The sequence below is a fragment of the Macaca fascicularis genome, chromosome 15 (assembly GCF_037993035.2).
Source record: "Macaca fascicularis isolate 582-1 chromosome 15, T2T-MFA8v1.1".
In the NCBI taxonomy this organism is placed as follows: domain Eukaryota; kingdom Metazoa; phylum Chordata; class Mammalia; order Primates; family Cercopithecidae; genus Macaca; species Macaca fascicularis.
Window position 1 is genome coordinate 102703356 of NC_088389.1, and position 18068 is coordinate 102721423.

At 42.8% G+C, this 18068-nt stretch overlaps 1 long non-coding RNA gene across 1 annotated transcript; it reads right to left on the reverse strand.

Annotated features, from left to right (window-relative positions):
* Positions 1-14692: 14692 nt before the first annotated feature.
* On the reverse strand, positions 14693-17261 carry LOC135967470 (uncharacterized). Its single transcript, XR_010581607.2, has 2 exons — positions 17141-17261; positions 14693-14840 (listed from the first exon to the last, which is right to left on the reverse strand). It is a non-coding gene; the product is annotated as an uncharacterized lncRNA (long non-coding RNA).
* Between the last annotated feature and the right edge of the window lie 807 nt (positions 17262-18068).

The following is an 18068-nucleotide window of genomic DNA, read 5'->3' on the forward strand; positions in this document are numbered from 1 at the left end:
TGCAGCCTCTCCGGAAAATACTTTGACAGTTTCTTAAAGAACAAAACACACCCTTAACATATGACCTATAGTCATACTTCTGGGCATTTACCCCAGAGAAATAAAAATTCATGTCCACACAAAAATCTACACAGGAATGTCCATAGAAGTTTTATTTCTAACAGCTCTAAACTACAAACAACCCAAATGCCTTTTTTTTTTTTTTTGAGAGAGAGGGTCTCACTGTGTTGCCCAGGCTGCAGTATAGTGGCACAATCACAGCTCACTGCAGCCTCGACCTCTCATGCCCAAGCAATCCTCTCGCCTCAGCCTTCCAAGTAGCTGGGACTACAGGCATGTGCCAGCATGCCGGGTTTTTGTTGTTGTTGCTGTTGTTGTTGTAGAGACATGGTCTCACTATATTGTCCAGGCTGGTTGGTCTCACACTCTTGAGCTCTAGAGATCCTTCCACCTCAGCCTCCCAAAGTATTGGGATTAGAAGTGTGAGCCACCACTCTCAGCCTTCAAATGCCTCTTGATATGTGAATGGTTAAACCAATTGTTGTACATTGATGCTATGGAATATTACTCAGTAATAAAAAGGAACAGACTGTTGATACTGCAACAACATGGATCTCAAGGGCATTGTGTTATGTGGGAAAAAGCCAATCTCAAAAGGCCACATACTATATAATTCCATTGATATAACATTCTTGAAATGACAAAATCATAGATATGGAAAACAAATTAGGGATTGCCAGGAGTTAAGGATGGTGAGGGTGAGGGGGTGGGTGTGACTGTAAAGGAATAGCACAAGGGAGGTCTTTGTGGTGATGGGATAGTTTTGTATACTAACTTCAGTGGATTTACATGAATCTACACATATCATAAAATGGCATAGGACTATATGCGCACACATCATACATTTTCTTGCATACATAAGATGCACACACATCATACTTTTTCTTTCTTTCTGATTTGGATCTTGTGCTAGAGTTACATAAGATGTAACCATTGAGGAAGACTGAAGGCTACAGGGGACTTGTCTCTACCATTTTTTGCAGTTCCCCATGAATCTGTGATTATTTTCAAAGTGAAAAGTTTATAAGGGCTGGGTGCGGTGGCTGACGCCTATAATCTCAGCACTTTGGGAGGCCAAGGTGGGCAGATCACGAAGTCAGGAGTTCGAGACCAGCCTGGCCAACATGGTGAAACACTGTCTCTACTAAAAATACAAAAAATTAGCTGGGCATGGTGGCGTGTGCCTGTAATCCCAGCTACTTGGGAGGCTGAGGCAGGAGAATAACTTGAACCCAGGAGGTGGAGGTTGCAGTGAGCCAAGATTGCACTACTGCACTCCAGCCTGGGTGACAGAGCAAGAGTCTGCCTCAACAAAAAAGGAAAGAAAAGTTAATAAAAACATATATGTTAAAATTTTAGAGTATGCAATAGATTCACAGGATCAGAAACTAAAAAGTGTAAAGCAGTACGCAATGAAAAAAAATCTCCATTTTATTTCTGCATTCCATCAGTTCAATAGCTGAATCAGTCAAAGACCCAGCAGGAAATAGATGGCAAACTCAAATGGGGCAGCTGAGAAAAATTTTAATAGAGGACTATTTATAACGTTTTGTATATAGTTAAGGAAAAGCAACAAAGATGATTAAGCATATAAGGGCTAGCAAAAGCAGGGCTGTGGGGAAAATGTATGGTTGTTAGGGCTCAAGGGGAAAGAGGAGAGAGCAGTTGTTAGAACTAGACAGTTTTAGGACAGTGTTACCCAACAGTAGCTATGGCTGTGAGTAGAGAAAAAGCTACTGCAGGCTGTGGCTCACACCTGTAATCCCAGCACTTTGGGAGCCCCAGGAGGGCAGATCACCTGAGGTCAGAAGTTTGAGACCAGCCTGGCCAACATGATGAAACTCTATGTCTACTAAAAATACAAAAATTAACCAGGCATGGTGGTGCACACCTGTAGTCCCAGGTACTCACTCACCTCTTGATCGTGGGAGGTGGAGGTTGCAGTGACCGAGATTGTAGCACTGCACTCCAGCCTGGGCGACAGAGTGAGACTCTGTCTCAAACAAAATGAAACAAAACAGAAAAACAGTCACTGCCAACTTGCAGCTGACCTATTGAGGTAAAACCTGCCAAATGAATACCACTGATCACACTTTCCCGTGTTCCGCCTCCTACTTTATCTCCCATCTTCCCAATCCAGCCCAGGCTGAGAGGGCATTCCTGAAGCATGGCACTCAGCCTGCTGGGGAAGAGGGAAACAGAAAGTTGAAGATTTGAGCTAAAGGAAAAAACATTAAGAATATCCAGCACGGCCGGGCGCGGTGGCTCAAGCCTGTAATCCCAGCACTTTGGGAGGCCGAGGCGGGCGGATTACAAGGTCAGGAGATCAAGACCATCCTGGCTAACACCGTGAAAACCCGTCTCTACTAAAAAAAAAAAAAATACAAAAAATTAGCCGGGCGCGGTTGTGGGCGCCTGTAGTCCCAGCTACTCGGGAGGCTGAGGCAGGAGAATGGCGTGAACCCGGGAGGCGGAGCTTGCAGTGAGCCGAGATCGTGCCACTGCACTCCAGCCTGGGCGACAGAGCGAGACTCCGTCTCAAAAAAAAAAAAAAAGAATATCCAACACAATATCCTTCTAAAACATTTTTTAAAATTGCTTACATAGGCACTAGATTCTTATTCTTTTCCTACTGATGTACACAAAGTATGATATTTCACACGCTTTCCTGCAACATGCTTTTGTACCCCACTCACTATGTCTCAGACTTTCTTTCTCATTCTTTCTTTCCCTCCCTCCCTTCCTTCCTTCTTTTTTTTTTTTTTTTTTTTTTTGAGATGGAGTCTCACTCTGTCACCCAGGCTGGAGTGCAGTGGCATGATCTTGGCTCACTGCAACCTCCGCCTCCTGGGTTCACGCAATTCTTCTGCCTCAGCCTCCCAAGTAGCTGGAGCTACAGGCACGTGCCACGTGCCACCACGCCTGGCTAATTTTTGTATTTTTAGCAGAGACCAGTTTCACCATGTTGGCCAGGCTGGTCTCGAACTCCCAACCTCATGATCTGCCCGCCTCAGCCTTCCAAAGTACTGAGATTACAGGCGTGAGCCACCGTGCCCGGCCTGACATTTTCAAATTGCTTCAAGAATAATTCCCCATTTGGCCAGTCATGGTGGCAGACACGTGTAATCCCAGCATTTTGGAAGACCAAGGTGAGTGGATTCCTTGAGCTCAGGAGTTTGAGACTAGCCTGGGCAACATGGAGAAACCCCATCTATACAAAAAAACACAAAAATTAGCTGGGCATAGTGGTTCATGCCTGTAGTCTCAGTGACTCAGGAGGCTGAGGCAGGAGGATCAATTGAGCCCAAGAGGTCAAGGCTGCAGTAAGCCATAATCATGCCACTGCACTCCAGTCTGGGAAACAGAGCAAGACCCTCGTCCATTACTGTTTGTGTCCAATCTTTTGCTGTCACGTTAATACAATGAATAGTCTTGTATACACATGTCATTTTAAGAGTATACACTTGTGGATGCACAACAAATTCTCAGAAATGGGATTGCTGAGTTAAAGGGATTTGCATTCATAATTTTGATAGGGACAAGTGGCCCTCCACTGGGGTTGTATTTATTTAAACTCCTACCAGCAATGTGTGAAAAGTGCCTGTCTTCCCACAGCTTTGTCAGCAGAATTTATTATTACTGTTTTGCATTTTTGCCAATCTAATACAAGGGGAAATAGTATCCTAGGTTAGTTTTAATTGCAATTATTTTATAATGAGTAAGGCTAAGCAACTCTTCATAAATTTGCAGTTATTTCTACTTCCTTTTCTGTGAACAGTGTCTTCATATTTGCCCATTTTTCTACAGGTTTGTTGGTATTTCTCTTTTTGATTTTGTAAACAAAAAATAAAATTCTAAGGCCCACCAGCCATCTGAATGGACCCCTTCTCTCAGCCAAGGGCATTCCAAAGTTAATCCAAAAAACTAGTTCAGGCCATGATAAGAAGGGGAAGCCAGACATGCCTGATTAGACCTTTTTGGGTATAATTCCTTTAGGAATTACTGATAGAACAAACTCTTTAAGTATGATAAGAAACATTTATAAGGCTGGGTGCAGTGGCTCACACCTGTAATCCCAGCACTTTGGGAGGTAGAGGTAGGCAGATTGCTCAGGAGTTCCAGATCAGCCTGGGCAACATGGTGAGATCCCGGCTCTATAAAAAACACAAAAATTAACCAGTCATGGTGGCACATGCCTGTTAGGTCAGCTACTTGGGAGGCTGAGGTGGGAGGATCGCTTGAGTCCTAGGGGGTTGAGACTTCAGTGAGCTGTGACCACACCACTACACTCCAGCCTTGGCAACGGAGAAAGACCCTGCCTCACAAAAAAGAAAAAAAAAAGAAAAAGAAAAAGGAAGAAATATTTATAATCTATTCCCTGTAAAACCTGCTACCTGGATGCTTCATTTACGTGATAAAACCCTGGTCTTCACAACCCCTTATGACCCAGACATTCCTTTCTGTTGAAAATAAACCCTTAAAAACAATTGCCAATCAGAAAAGTTTGAATATGCCTATGACTTGGAAGCCCCTGTTCCGGCTGTCTTGCCTTTTCGGGCTGAGCCGATGTATTGATTGGCGTCTCATGTCTCCCTAAAATGCCTAAAAGCAAGTTGTACACCAACCACCTGAGGCACATGCACTCAGGAGCTCCTGAAGGCTGAGTCACGAGCCATTGGTCACCCATATTTGGCTCAGAATAAATCTCCCTGAATATTTTACAAAGTCTGACTTTTTCCATCCACAATTTCTAGGAGCCCTTTAAATATTGGGGGAGATAAACTGTTCTTTTGTGATATTCATTGCCAAGATTTTTCCAGAGGGTCACTGATTTTTTTTGACTTCGCTTACAATGTCTCCCACTCCACCTCATGAGGAAGCTTTCCTTTGTTTGTATTCATGTATTGGAATTTAGCAGTTAGCTATTTTTTTGGTTTTTGTTATTTCTTTTCTTGTTTATTTCAGCAATTAGCCATTTTTAATGGCTATGAAACATAACTAGTAAGGTCTTCACTTTAAAGTTATAAAAGAATTTCTGAATCTCTATAGGTTTTATTTTTAGAAGTGGTATGCCTTCATATTTTACATTTAAATCATTGATCCACTTGATATTTTCTTGGAGTAAGATGTAAGAAATGGTTCCAACTTAATTTTTCTCCAGACATTAACTAGTTATTCTAACACTGTTTATTGAATAATCATTACTCTGCTCCCGGATTTGAGATGCATCACTTGCTGCCATAAAAATGTGCATGTATTTATATCTACTTATAAACTTTCTAATCTCTTCTGCAGGTCTCTCTGTTATACTGTTTTAATTACTGAAGCTTTTTAGTATGCTTCAATATCTCTTACAGTTAGTCCCTGCTTACGGCTCTTCCTTTTTTTTTTTTTCAGACAGAGTCTCACTCTGTCACCCAGGCTGGAGTGCAGTGGCATGATCTTGGCTCTCTGCAACCTCTGCCTCCCAGTTTCAAACAATTCTCCTGCCTCAGCCTCCCGAGTAGCTGGGACTACGGGCACCAGCCACCACGCCCAGCTAATTTTTTGTATTTTTAGTAGAGATAGGGTTTCACCATGTTGGCCAGGCTCGTCTCGAGCTCCTGACCCCAGGTGATCTGCCTGCCTTGGCCTCCCAAAGAGCTGGGATTACAGGCATAAGCCATTGCGCCTGGCCGGCTCTTCTTTTTAAAAAGCTTTTCTGTCATTTTTAAGCTTACACTTAAGGATTTATCTAGTCCTCACCCTCCAGCCGCTGCCCGGAAAAAAACAACCCTCTTTGTTGGACAAGGAGGACATTAAATTTATAAATTCCCTTGGGAGAAAATTAACACTTTTGATGTTATCTTCCAATTTAAGAACGCTGTATATCTTTCACTCGCTCAAGTCTTCCTTTATTCCCTTCAGTAATGTTTTAAGATATTATCTTCCTACAGACCTGGTATTATTACTTATTAGGTTTATTCCTAGGTTTTCTTTTTTTCCTATTAAAATTGAGGAGTTTTCTTCCATTGTGTCTGATTGTTGGTTAAGTGAAAGCTATTTATTTTGTATATTACTTCATACTATATCACCTTGCATAATTTAATTTTTATTTACAGTATTTTTCAGTTGATTGCTTTGTATTTTCTACTGTAGAACCATATCATTTGCACCTAGCAAATATTATGTCTTTTTCTTTCTTTTATGTGTTTTTTTTTTACCAAATCTGTTGGATAATATCTCTGATACTATGTTTAATAAAAATAATGATAATAAGCATATTTGTCTTTTTCCTGAGTATAGTGGGAGTGTTTCTAGTGTTTTCTCATTAAACATAACACTGGTTATTTATTGGCTGAGATGGATACATTTTCTTATGTTAAAGATATCAACTAGCTCAAGTTTGTTAATAGTGTTGCTCAAATACTCTTTATTCTTACTGGTTTTTGGCCTGCTTTTCCTAAAAGTTATTGAGAGAGGTATGTGAATGGGGGCAAAGATTTATTAAGTAGGACACAAAAATCACTAATATTAAGGAAAAGTTTGATAAATTGGACTAAAATAAATTTTAAAATTCTGTTAATCCTAAGACATCACTAAGAGAGTAAAAGGCAAGTCACAAGATATTTGCAATGCCTATATCTGAATATAAAAAGGAACACATAAAAAGCTTGATAAAGATAGCTCACCAACATAAAAATGGGCAAAAGACTTGAACAGTCAATCCACAAAAGAGAATGTTGAAATATCAATAATATATGAAAAGATGCTCATTAGTCTTTAGGGAAATTTATGATTAAAACTACAATGACAATCCACTGGTACAGCTAAAATTAAACAGACATCAATATAAAGTATCAGTGTGGCTGGGCCTGGTGGTTCATGCCTGTAATTCCAGCACTTTGGGAAGCTGAGGCAGGCAGATCCCTTGAGGTTAGGAGTTTTAGAGCTTCCTGGCCAAGATGGTGAAATCCCATCTCTCCTAAAAATACAAAAATTAGCTACACATGGTGGCAGGCACCTGTAATCTCAGCTACTCGGGAGGGTGAGGCACGAGAATTGCTTGAACCTGGGAGGTAGAGATTGCAGTGAGCCGAGACCGCACCACTGCACTCCAGTCTGGGCAACAGCAAGACTCTGTCTCAAAAGAAGAAGAAGAAGAAGAAGAGGAAGAACAAGAAGGAGGAGGAGGAGGAGGAGAAGGAGGAGGAGGAGGAGGAGGAGGAGAAGAAGAATTGATGTGAATGTATAGCAGGTAGAACTCTCATCCATTGCCGACAGGAGTATAAACTATATCCACTTTGCAGATATGTATGGCAGTGTCTTCTAAAGCTGAACTGTTGGAACCGAACTGTCGATTCCCTCCTGGGCAGGGGTCGCCGCGAAGGATCACCGACACGAGATTCACAGCAGAGAGTTATTTATTACTAGCGCGCTAGGGTCCCAAGCTCTAAGTTGGCCCTGGGACCCCGACTGCTTGTTACAGGCTGTTTATATAGGCAAATACAAGTTCAAACACAGCTTAGGGCGCGAAATTCAAACAAAGCTTTAGGCGCGTGGTAATTGGGTCTAGCTATGGCCTGAGCAAGGTGTCTTGTTCTAATTGGTTAGAGCAGGACCTTATGAGGTTTTTTTTCCTGGAGTTGTTGATTCCGGGAACTTCGAGGCAGGGTGGGACCCCCGGAATTGGCAGGGTGGGACCCCATGAGGTAGTTTCCCGGAATTGGCAGGGTGGGACCCTATCAGGGTGGGACCCTATTGAGGCAGGGTGGGACCCTATCCAGAGCCACCTGGTGTTAATTTTTTCTATATGAGGCCTAGTTTCTAAGTTTTATGAGGCCTAGTTTCAGAACACCACATTCTGCATAGATGTAGAATTCTACTCCTGAGTATGAAATAGACACAGAAATATACGCCAAAAGAAAAGACAGGTACAAGAATGTTTATACCACAACCATTCACAACATTCCCAAACTGGAAACAATCCAAATATCTGTCAAAATTTTAAAAATCATAAATGTGATATATTCTGTAAACCAAAGGATATCTGACACAGGTCACAATCAATTTAGAAAGTTTATTTTGCCAAGGTTAAGGACGCACCCATGACACTGCCTCGAGGTTCTGATGACACGTGCCCAAGGTGGTTGGGGTACAGCTTGCTTTTATACATTTTAGGGAGACATGAGACATCAGTCAATATGTGTAATGTACATTGGTTCAATTTGGTAAGGTGGGACAACCTGAAGCCAGAGCTTCCAGGTCATAAGTAGATAAGAGACAAAACGTTGCATTCTTTTGAGTCCTTGATCAGCTTTCCACTGAACATGAAATGGGAAAATTTCCCTTATCCCCCTCACAGGACATGCGATGGGGGTGTGGCTTGCTTCTTCAGTTCATGACTGTTCAAACCCCTAAGGGGAGCAGGCAGACAGGCAGGTTGTGGGGCTCCAACCCCACAGCAGTGTCTAGGGGTGAATGTTTACAGCTCCTGAGGCCCCAGAGGGCGTGTTACAGGCTGTTCTTTTAGTTTAGCTGTCTGTAGGTGGGTTGTTAGTCAGCTCAATTAGACCCCCTGCCTTATCACAAGGGCAGAGGGCTTTCTGCATCTGAGGGTTTCTTTCCTCGATGTACAGGAAGAATTGGATCACACATGGGCTTGGAGAGTGAGTGCAAGGTTTTGGGAGTGGAAGTAGCTCTCAGCAGATGGGGGAGCCAGAAGGTGATAGAGTGGGAAGGTGGTTTTCCCCTGGAGTCAGGCCACTCAGCAGCCCCGGCTCTGCTCTGACCACTCCGGCCAAACTCCGCATCGTTCCACAGGTCGATGGCCTGCCGGCTTGCCAGCATCTGTCCATGTGCTTCTACACTGGTGTGTTCCTCTCGACATGCAGCTGCTTGTGTGCATGCCCGCTAGGGTCTGGGGGGTTTTTATACGTGCAGGATGGGGGCGTGGCAGACCAGGGTGGTCTTGGGAAATGCAACATTTGGTCACAGAGGCAGGGTTGCCTGTCCTCGTCTAGGTCCATGGGCACAGGCCTGGGGGTGGAACCCTCACCAGGGACCTGCCCTTCTCCTCCCAGCACTTCCCTGCCCCCTTCCATGTCAAATACACAATTTGATCTGGCTTAGTGAATCTGCATTTTAACATAAACAATAGGGCAGAGGAAGCAGTCAGATACGCGTTTGTCTTAGGTGAACCTCAGAGGGATGACTGAGTTCTGTCTGTCCTTTGTCCACAAGGAATTTCCATGTGGGAAAATTGTGAGGGAGGTATGTAGCTTTTTATCTTTGTAGCTATCTTATTTAGTAATAAAATTGGAGTCAGGTTTGCCTCACATAGATCCCAGCTTGACTTTTCCTTTGGCTTAGTAATTTGGGGGTCCTGAGATTTATTTTCCTTTCACAATTCATACAGTAGAATATTATATAGCAATGAAAATGTGTATATTACTGTTATTTGAAAACATGGATGAATCTGAAGGAACATGTTGAATGAAAGAAACCAGATACAAACTTATCTGCTGAATAATTATATTTACAAAATCTTCACAAACAGGCACAACTAATCTGTTATCAGAAGTGGGGATAAGGCCAGGTGTGGTGGCTCACACCTGTAATCCCAGCACTTTGGGAGGCTGAGGCGGGTGGATCAAGAGTTTGAGACCAGCCTGACCAACGCGGCGAAACCACGTTTCTACTAAATATACAAAAATTAGCTGGGCGTGGTGGCGGGCGCCTGTAGTCTCAGCTACTCGGGAGATTGAGGCAGGAGAATCGCTTGAACCTGGGAGGCGGAGGTTGCAGTGAGCGTAGATCACGCCACCGCACTCCAGCGTGGGTGACAGAGCGAGACTCTGCCTCAAAAAAAAAAAAAAAAAAAAAAAAAAAAAAAAAAAAGAAGAAGAAGAAATGGGGATAGTGATGATCTTTGGAGAAATAGGAAGGACATGGCAGGTGCTTCTGGGATAATGCTTATGTTCTTGATCTCGAGTAGTTGTTATATAGGATGTTTATTTTGTGATAATCCATGAAGATGTACTCTTATGATTCGTGCACTTTTCTATGTTATACTTAAGTGAAAATGTATTGAAGGGAAGATGATTAACTTTCTTTCAAGGGTGTGTGAAAATAATCCAAATTTGTGAGCCTCTGTCTGTAGAAGCATGGGGTGCTCCACTGTCGTGTTTTATGCTTACCCCCTCCAACAAGACTCACTCCCAAAATCTTCCAGTCAGGATTCATGCACCAGTTCTTGTTGCCCCAAAATTTGAGGCAGGGAGGATTCTGGTTTTCTAAACGCCCATGCTGGAAGGTTGTGGGTTTACTGGAAGGAGGGCAAGGAACACCTGGCCCACCCAGGGCTGAAAACCGCTTAAAGGCATTCTTAAGCCACAAACAATAGCGTACAGGATCTGTGCCTTAAGGACATGCTCCTGCTGCAGTTAACTAGCCCAACCTATCCCTTTAATTCGTCCCAACCCTTTATTTCCCATAAGGGCTACTTTTAGTTAATTTAATATCTATAGAAACAATGCTAATTACTGGTTTGCTGTTAGTAAATATGTGGGTAAATCTCTGTTCCGGGCTCTCATCTCTGAAGGCTGTGAGACCCCTGATTTCCCACTTCACACCTCTATATTTCTGTGTGTGTGTCTTTAATTCCTCTAGCGCCACTGGGTTAGGGTCTCACCCACCGAGCTGGTCTTGGCAATCATCCCTGACCACTTTATCTGAAGTATCCTTTCCCAGAAACTCTACATTTTGGCATCTTGTTTTTTTCTTTTTATAAAATTTGTAAAAACATGTAATTTTCTTAAGGATCTCACTGACCTTCTCATGAACTAGGCTATAGGCTCCACAAGGGCGGGAAGTGAGTTTGTTCAGGCCCCCACTGCACCCTGAGTGCCTGGCATAGTGTCTGGCATATAATGGGCCCTCAGTAAATGTGAACTGGAAAGAATGGATGAACTCTCAAAGACATACCATGATCTTTTGGAAACTGAATAGCAGGAACTGTGGCAAATATGTAGTAAAGTAATAATGGTGTACATGGCAGAGAACCATTAACCTCAAGTCACTGGGAGAAATGGATCCCTAACCCAGGGTGTCTCATTAAACATGTCAAAGAGAACGCGAAGGAGCTTAAGCCTATTGTTGTCTCATCTCACCAGAGCTGTTTTCTATGCTATGATGTTGATTTACTTTTCATTATCTTTGAAATAGAGTTAAGTGAATTGATCATGCTTTCCTGCCTTAAAAAAAGAGAGAGGGGGCTGGGCGCGGTGGCTCAAGCCTGTAATCCCAGCACTTTGGGGGACCGAGACGGGCGGATCACGAGGTCAGGAGATCGAGACCATCCTGGCGAACACGGTGAAACCCCGTCTCTACTAAAAAAAAATACAAAAAACTAGCCGGGCGAGGTGGCGGGCGCCTGTAGTCCCAGCTACTCGGGAGGCTGAGGCAGGAGAATGGCGGGAACCCGGGAGGCGGAGCTTGCAGTGAGCCGAGATGGTGCCACCGCACTCCAGCCCGGGCAACAGAGCGAGACTCTGTCTCAAAAAAAAAAAAAAAAGAGAGAGGGCTGGGTGCGGTGGCACACGCCTGTAATCCCAGCACTTTGGGAAGCTGAGGCGGGTAGATCACAAGGTCAGGAGATCAAGATCATCCTGGCTGACACGGTGAAACCCCATCTCCACTAAAAATACAAAAAATTAGCCATCCCAGCTACTCGGGAGGCTGAGGCAGGAGAATCGCTTGAACCCGCGAGGTGGAGGTTGCAGTGAGATGAGATTGCACCACTGCACCCCAGCCTGGCGACAGAGCAAGACTCCATCTCAAAAAGAAAAAAAACAAAACAAAACAAAAAAAAGAAGAGAGAGAGAATCCAATTTATTCACTTGTTTTTAGTTAGAAGTAGAAGTTTCTGGGCCAGGCATGGTGGCTCATGCCTGTAATCCCAGCGCTTTGAGAGGTTGAAGTGGGCGGATCACCTGAGGTCTTTCGACCTGGAACCCAGGAATCAGTATTTTTGTGAAGCTCCACAGGTCATTCCTATCAGCGGCCATGTGGGTGTTGGTGTACAAAGTTCCAGACTCAGTGCCAAACTCGCTGTATTTTTTTTTTTTTTTTTTTTGAGATGGAGTTTTGCTCTTGTCACCCAGGCTGGAATGCAATGGTGTGATCTTGGCTCACTGCAACCTCTGCCTCCCAGTTTCAAGCCATTCTCCTGCCTCAGCCTCCCAAGTAGCTGGGATTACAGGCGCACACCACCATGCCCAGCTAATTTTTTGTATTTTTAGTAGAGATGAGGACTCACCATGTTGGCCAGGCTAGTTTCGAACTCCTGATCTCAGGTGATCCACCCGCCTCAGCCTTCCAAAGTGTTGGGATTACAAGCGTGAGCCACCGTGTCTGGCCTTAATTTGTTACTTTGTAACTTTGTAAACATGAAATTTCATCAACTTTTCACCTATAATGGTTTTAGCATCTTTTGGTAATCCTTGCTGCACTCATTTCTTCATTAGGAGGGAACAAACTGGGGACTTTCTAATTCTTTATTTCTTCTGCATGCATTAGCTGGAATTCTTCGATAAGAAATAGCTTTCCTTTTGGCTACGGTTCTTTGGTTACTTTTCAGTACAGTTCTTATTTCAAATACAGCATGAAGGTTCAGTTATTTCCTTTTAACCCTTAAAAGCTTAATATGTGGCTGGGTGCGGTGGCTCACGCCTGTAATACCGGCACTTTGGGGGGCCGAGGCGGGCAGATCATAAGGTCAGGAGATGGAGACCATCCTGGCTAACATGGTGAAACCCCGTCTCTACTAAAAACACAAAAAAATTAGCTGGGCGTGGTGGTGCCTGTAGTCCCAGCAACTTGGGTGGCCGAGGCAGGAGAATGGCATGAACCCTGGAGGCGGAGCTTGCAGTGAGCCGAGATCGTGCCACTGCACTCCAGCCTGGGTGACAGAGCAAGACTCCGTCTCAAAAAAAAAAAAAAAAAACAGCTTATATGTGTACTTAATACTTATCTAAGTTATTCAGTATCTCTACTCTCTTCCACCTAAACTCAAGGACCTTGGAATATCTCCATTTGTCTTGCACTTTATTTATTTATTTATTTATTTATTTATTTATTTATTTTGAGACGGAGTTTCACTCTTGTTGCCCAGGCTAGAGTGCAGTAGCAGGACCTCGGCTCACTGCAACCTCCGCCTCGCGGGTTCCAGTGACTCTCCTACCTCAGCCTCCCAAGTAGCTGGGATTACAGAAGTGTGCCACCACGCCCGGCTAATTTTTTGTACTTTTAGTAGAAATGGGGTTTCACCATATTGGTCAGCTAGTCTCGAACTCCAGACCTCAGGTGATCCACCCGCCTTGGCCTCCCAAATTGCTGGGATTACAGGTGTGAGCCACTGCGCCCGGCCGTCTTGCACATTATTATTGTCAGGGTTTTAGCTCTATCTTCTTCTCTTTTTTCCCCCTAAAGTCAGACTTAATTATTACTGATAGATACAGCCAGTCTCTATATGTTTGCACTTATTTAACACCAGTATGTGAACTCACTCCCCACCACCCTCACTCAATCTCCTATCTTTTATGATTATTTTCCATCTTCAGGACTGTCTTTTAATGTTTGTTTAGAGAGGTTATTTTGATGACAAAAAATTTTAGTCTTTGTTTCTCTGAAAAGAGAAGAGTTTTACTGAGTATATCATTCTAGATTAATCATTGTGTTCCATCCTCTTGCTCCATTCGGGGACTGAGTCGGCCTCGAGCGCATTGCTCAATTCTGAGATTTCCCTTTGCTGCTGCCCAATGTAGTTTCTGTTTTCTGTATCTCCTGCTGCCTTGGGTTTTTTCTGTTTTTTTTTTTTTTTTTGGTGGTGGTTGTTGTTGTTGTTCGTTATAATTCCTTTATTTTGTTGAAGCATATTCTTCAGTGGTTTCTTAAGGGCACATGAGGTAAATTTTTAGAGCCCGTGCCTGTCTATAAATGTCCTTATTTAATCTTCACACTTGATTTATAACTTGATAAAGATTTGGCAGGCATGGTTCCTTCAATATTTTGAAGTAATTGTCCTAACACCTCTCAGTGTTGCTGTTGAGCATTAAATGTCCTTTCGATTCTCCCACCCTTTGTGTGTGACCTGTTTTTCCTTTCTGAAAGTGACTTCAGAATCTTTTATTTACTTTGTTTCTCTAAAACTTATTTTCATTTGTTTAAACTGGACCGTTGGTGACCTCCTTCCAAGTGGAGACTTACATTCTTGTTTTCTGGATTGTTTTTTGTTGGGGGGTATTAGTTCTTTGATAATTTGATTCCTTTTAACTTATCTGTTTACTTTTTCCAGAATTGCTTTGATTTCTCCTCTAAGTCTCTTGTCCTTTTATTTCTATCTCTTTGTCTTTTATAGTTTTACCTCTGGAAGGCTTACTCAATTTTCATTGTCCAACTCTTCTATTGAATTTTAAATTTTGTTAGTCATACTTTGTGTTTTTAAGAACTTTTCATTTTTCTCAATGTCTTTTTTTTTTATAGCATCCTGTTTACTTTTTATGGGTGGAATATCTTGTGTCTTGCTAAAAGTAGTGAGAGTTGCTTACAAAATAACTGAATAAAAGAGAACAGAATAAAATAAAACAGAATAAAATAAGATGTATATTTTATTCTGTTTCTTGCATTATACTGGTTTTCCTCTGAGGGTGTGTGGGTGCGTGCACACCCACCTCTATTTTTTCTACTCATAGATTTCCACAAATGTCTAACTCTTCTTGATTCAAAGCCAATAAAACATCCTATAAAGAAAGATTGAATGGCCGGGCGCGGTGGCTCAAGCCTGTAATCCCAGCACTTTGGGAAGCCGAGACGGGTGGATCACGAGGTCAGGAGATCGAGACCATCCTGGCTAATACGGTGAAACCCCGTCTCTACTAAAAAATACAAAAAACTAGCCAGGCGAGGTGGCGGGCGCCTGTAGTCCCAGCTACTCGGGAGGCTGAGGCAGGAGAATGGCGTGAACCCGGGAGGCGGAGCTTGCAGTGAGCTGAGATCCGGCCACTGCACTCCAGCCGGGGTGACAGAGCGAGACTCTGTCTCAAAAAAAAAAAAAAAAAAAAAAAAAGAAAGATTGAGAAGAAGTTATAGTATAAAAAGTATTTGCTTTGGCTAATTGTTTTTGAACTAAACGTCTAGTTATTGAGTGTCATCTTTCTTTCACATTCACATGTTATCGTCTTTTCTTGGAGAAAATCCAAGCACTCTTATTATTATTATTATTTTTCCAATAATAAGACTGTTTTCTATAGGTGAATATAAATTTAGATGTAACCTTCTGGGGGGATTTTGGATAGTATGATTATATGTCTTAAGTTTTATGAAGGTCAACAGTTTGTCCATATGTACTTGTAAGCATACTAGGCTGTAAGTCAGAAGGACTGGGCTCTATCTAGTTACAGGTTCTTTTTGTGTGATTATAGGTGTATCATCTACCTCGTCTGAACTTCAGTTTCTTTATGCATAAAATGAAACCCATTTTCTCACTAAAGTATTACAGGGATCCAATGACATTTGTATTTATTTATTTTTATTTTTTTATTTTATTCTTTAATTTTAATTTTTTTGATTTTTTTTGTTCTTTTTCTTTTTTTTTTTTTTGAGACAGAGTCTCGCTCTTACCCAGGCTGGAGTGCAGTGGTGCTCTCTCTTCCTCCTGCTTTAGCCATGTGAAGATGTGCCTGCTTCCCCTTCACCTTCTGCCATGATTGTAAGTTTCCTGAGGCCTCCCCAGCTATGCTTCCTGCACAGCCTGTGGAACCATGAGTCAATTAAACCTCTTCTCTTTATAAATTATCCAGTTTCAGGTATTTCTTTAAAGCCTTGCACTGGTTCTTAAGAAGGGGTGCCAGGAAGAACAGGAATCAAAGCAGGCCTGAGAGAGAGAATGAGTTGTTCTAGAAAGTGTGAGAACAAGAGCAAATGTGTGAGAATGAGATGAAGAGAGCGTGAGAGAAAGACGAGAAAAAGACAAAGAGAGATAGAGACAGAGGCTCTTCCAGAAAGATGAATCACTTTTAACCAAGCTACACAAACACACACACACCCCTCACAAGTTCTTCATCCTAGAAGTCCAAGCCTCTCCAGGCTGACTCACCATCCAAACCCTAAATAAACTACTTGACCTAGTTCTGAAGAGGATTACTTTTAGCCTCAATCACTCATGGATTATTCCTTTATATATGCAGTGTCTACCTGTCTTATCCACCCCAGGTGACTAATGAACTGAATTTCTCTTTCATGACATCAGATTTTGTGACATGAACTTCATGCAGCCATGTTTGTGTTTAAAAGACCATTCAGAGGCTGAGTCTAATAGAATGTGGCCTTGGGATTCTCATCCAGGAATAAAACCATTGAAAATATTTCCTTGTCCCTAGGCCAGGTAAGAGAAACAAAAACAAAGGAATTAGAAAAAAATAAAAATTTAGTAGCTGTTTGCAAACTTTGGGAGGCCAAGGTGGGTGGATTACTTGGGGTCAGGAGTTCAAGACCAGCCTGGCCAACATGTTGAAACCCCGTCTCTACTAAAAATGCAAAAATTAGCCGGGTATAGTGGCGCATGCCTGTAATCCCAGCACTCGGGAGGTGGAGGCAGGAGAATCTCTTGAACCTGAGAGGTGGAGGTTGCAGTGAGCCGAGATTTTGCCATTGCACCCCAGCCTGGGGAACAAGAGCGAAACTTCATCTCAAAAAAAAAAAAGAAAAGAAAAGAAATAAGAAAGAATGAATGGGTGTGCTATCTGGGAAGCTGTGGCAATGTTAAAAGTAATAAATGATTCAAAGGTCATCAGATAAATATAGGTAGATGAGAACAAATGAGTAACATCAATAAAGTAGGTCATGTTTCTATGCATGAAGAAATGTTGGGTCTTATAATTCAATTCACTTTAGACATTTATTAGGCACTCATCAGGTACAAACTCTGCTCTAGGAATTGGTGGGTGCTACAAAATAAATGAAACATTGTTGTATTCGGCCCTTCTTGCACTGCTATAAAGAAATTGGGTAATTTATAAGAAAAGAGGTATAATTGACTCACAGTCTGCAGGCTGTACAGGAAGCATAGTGGCATCTGCTTCTGGGGAGGCCTCTAGAAGCTTCCAATCATGGCAGAAGGCAAAGTGGAAGCAGGCACATTGCCTGGTGAGAACAGGAGCGAGAGAGAGAGGTGCCTCACTTTTAAACAGCCAGATCTTGTGAGAAATCACAATGATGAGGATGGCACCAAGAGGATGGTGCTAAATTATTCCTGAGAAATCCACCCCCGTGATCCAGTCACCTCCCACCAGGTTCCGCCTCCGACACCGGAGATTACGTTTCAACGTGAGATGGGGGTGGGGCCAGCATCCAAACGATATCAACTGTTAAGGAAATAAAAGCTTTCTGCTATTTTATATGTACGTTCCTCATTCCCATTACACAGTTCTTGTGTTGTATTCTGTGTAACGCCCTCACTGACTTTGTTCCAGTGAAGGCCAGTGGATAAAACCTCTTATGCTATTCACGAGGGGTATTCATCTGCCCTGAAGCAGGGAGCTGGGGAAGAGAGGCCAATTCTCAATCAGAAAACCAGAGTTCAGGCGATTCACAGAGGTCAGAGGCAAAAAGAATAAGCAATATTATATGATTGGGTCTAGCTCTGTTGTCTGTGTGTTTTTCCAAATATATATATATTTGTTTTCAGTAAGTTTTCCTTTCAAAGTTCTGGCCCTGTTTCTGAAGACATAAAGAAGGGCCTTAGATCCTTGGGAGCAGGGTTCTTACAATGTGGTCTCAGGGCCAGCAGCAGCATGTCCCTGGGGACTCGGGAGTAATGCAGGTTCCTACGTGTCACCCACATCTACTGATCGGGAACTCTGGTGTGGGACCCTATGATGAAAGCCATCCAAGGGAATTCCGACGCTGCTCAGGGTTAAAAACCACAGCTTGATCTGAAAAGCTGCGGGGGACAGCGCCCTCTGGAGGCC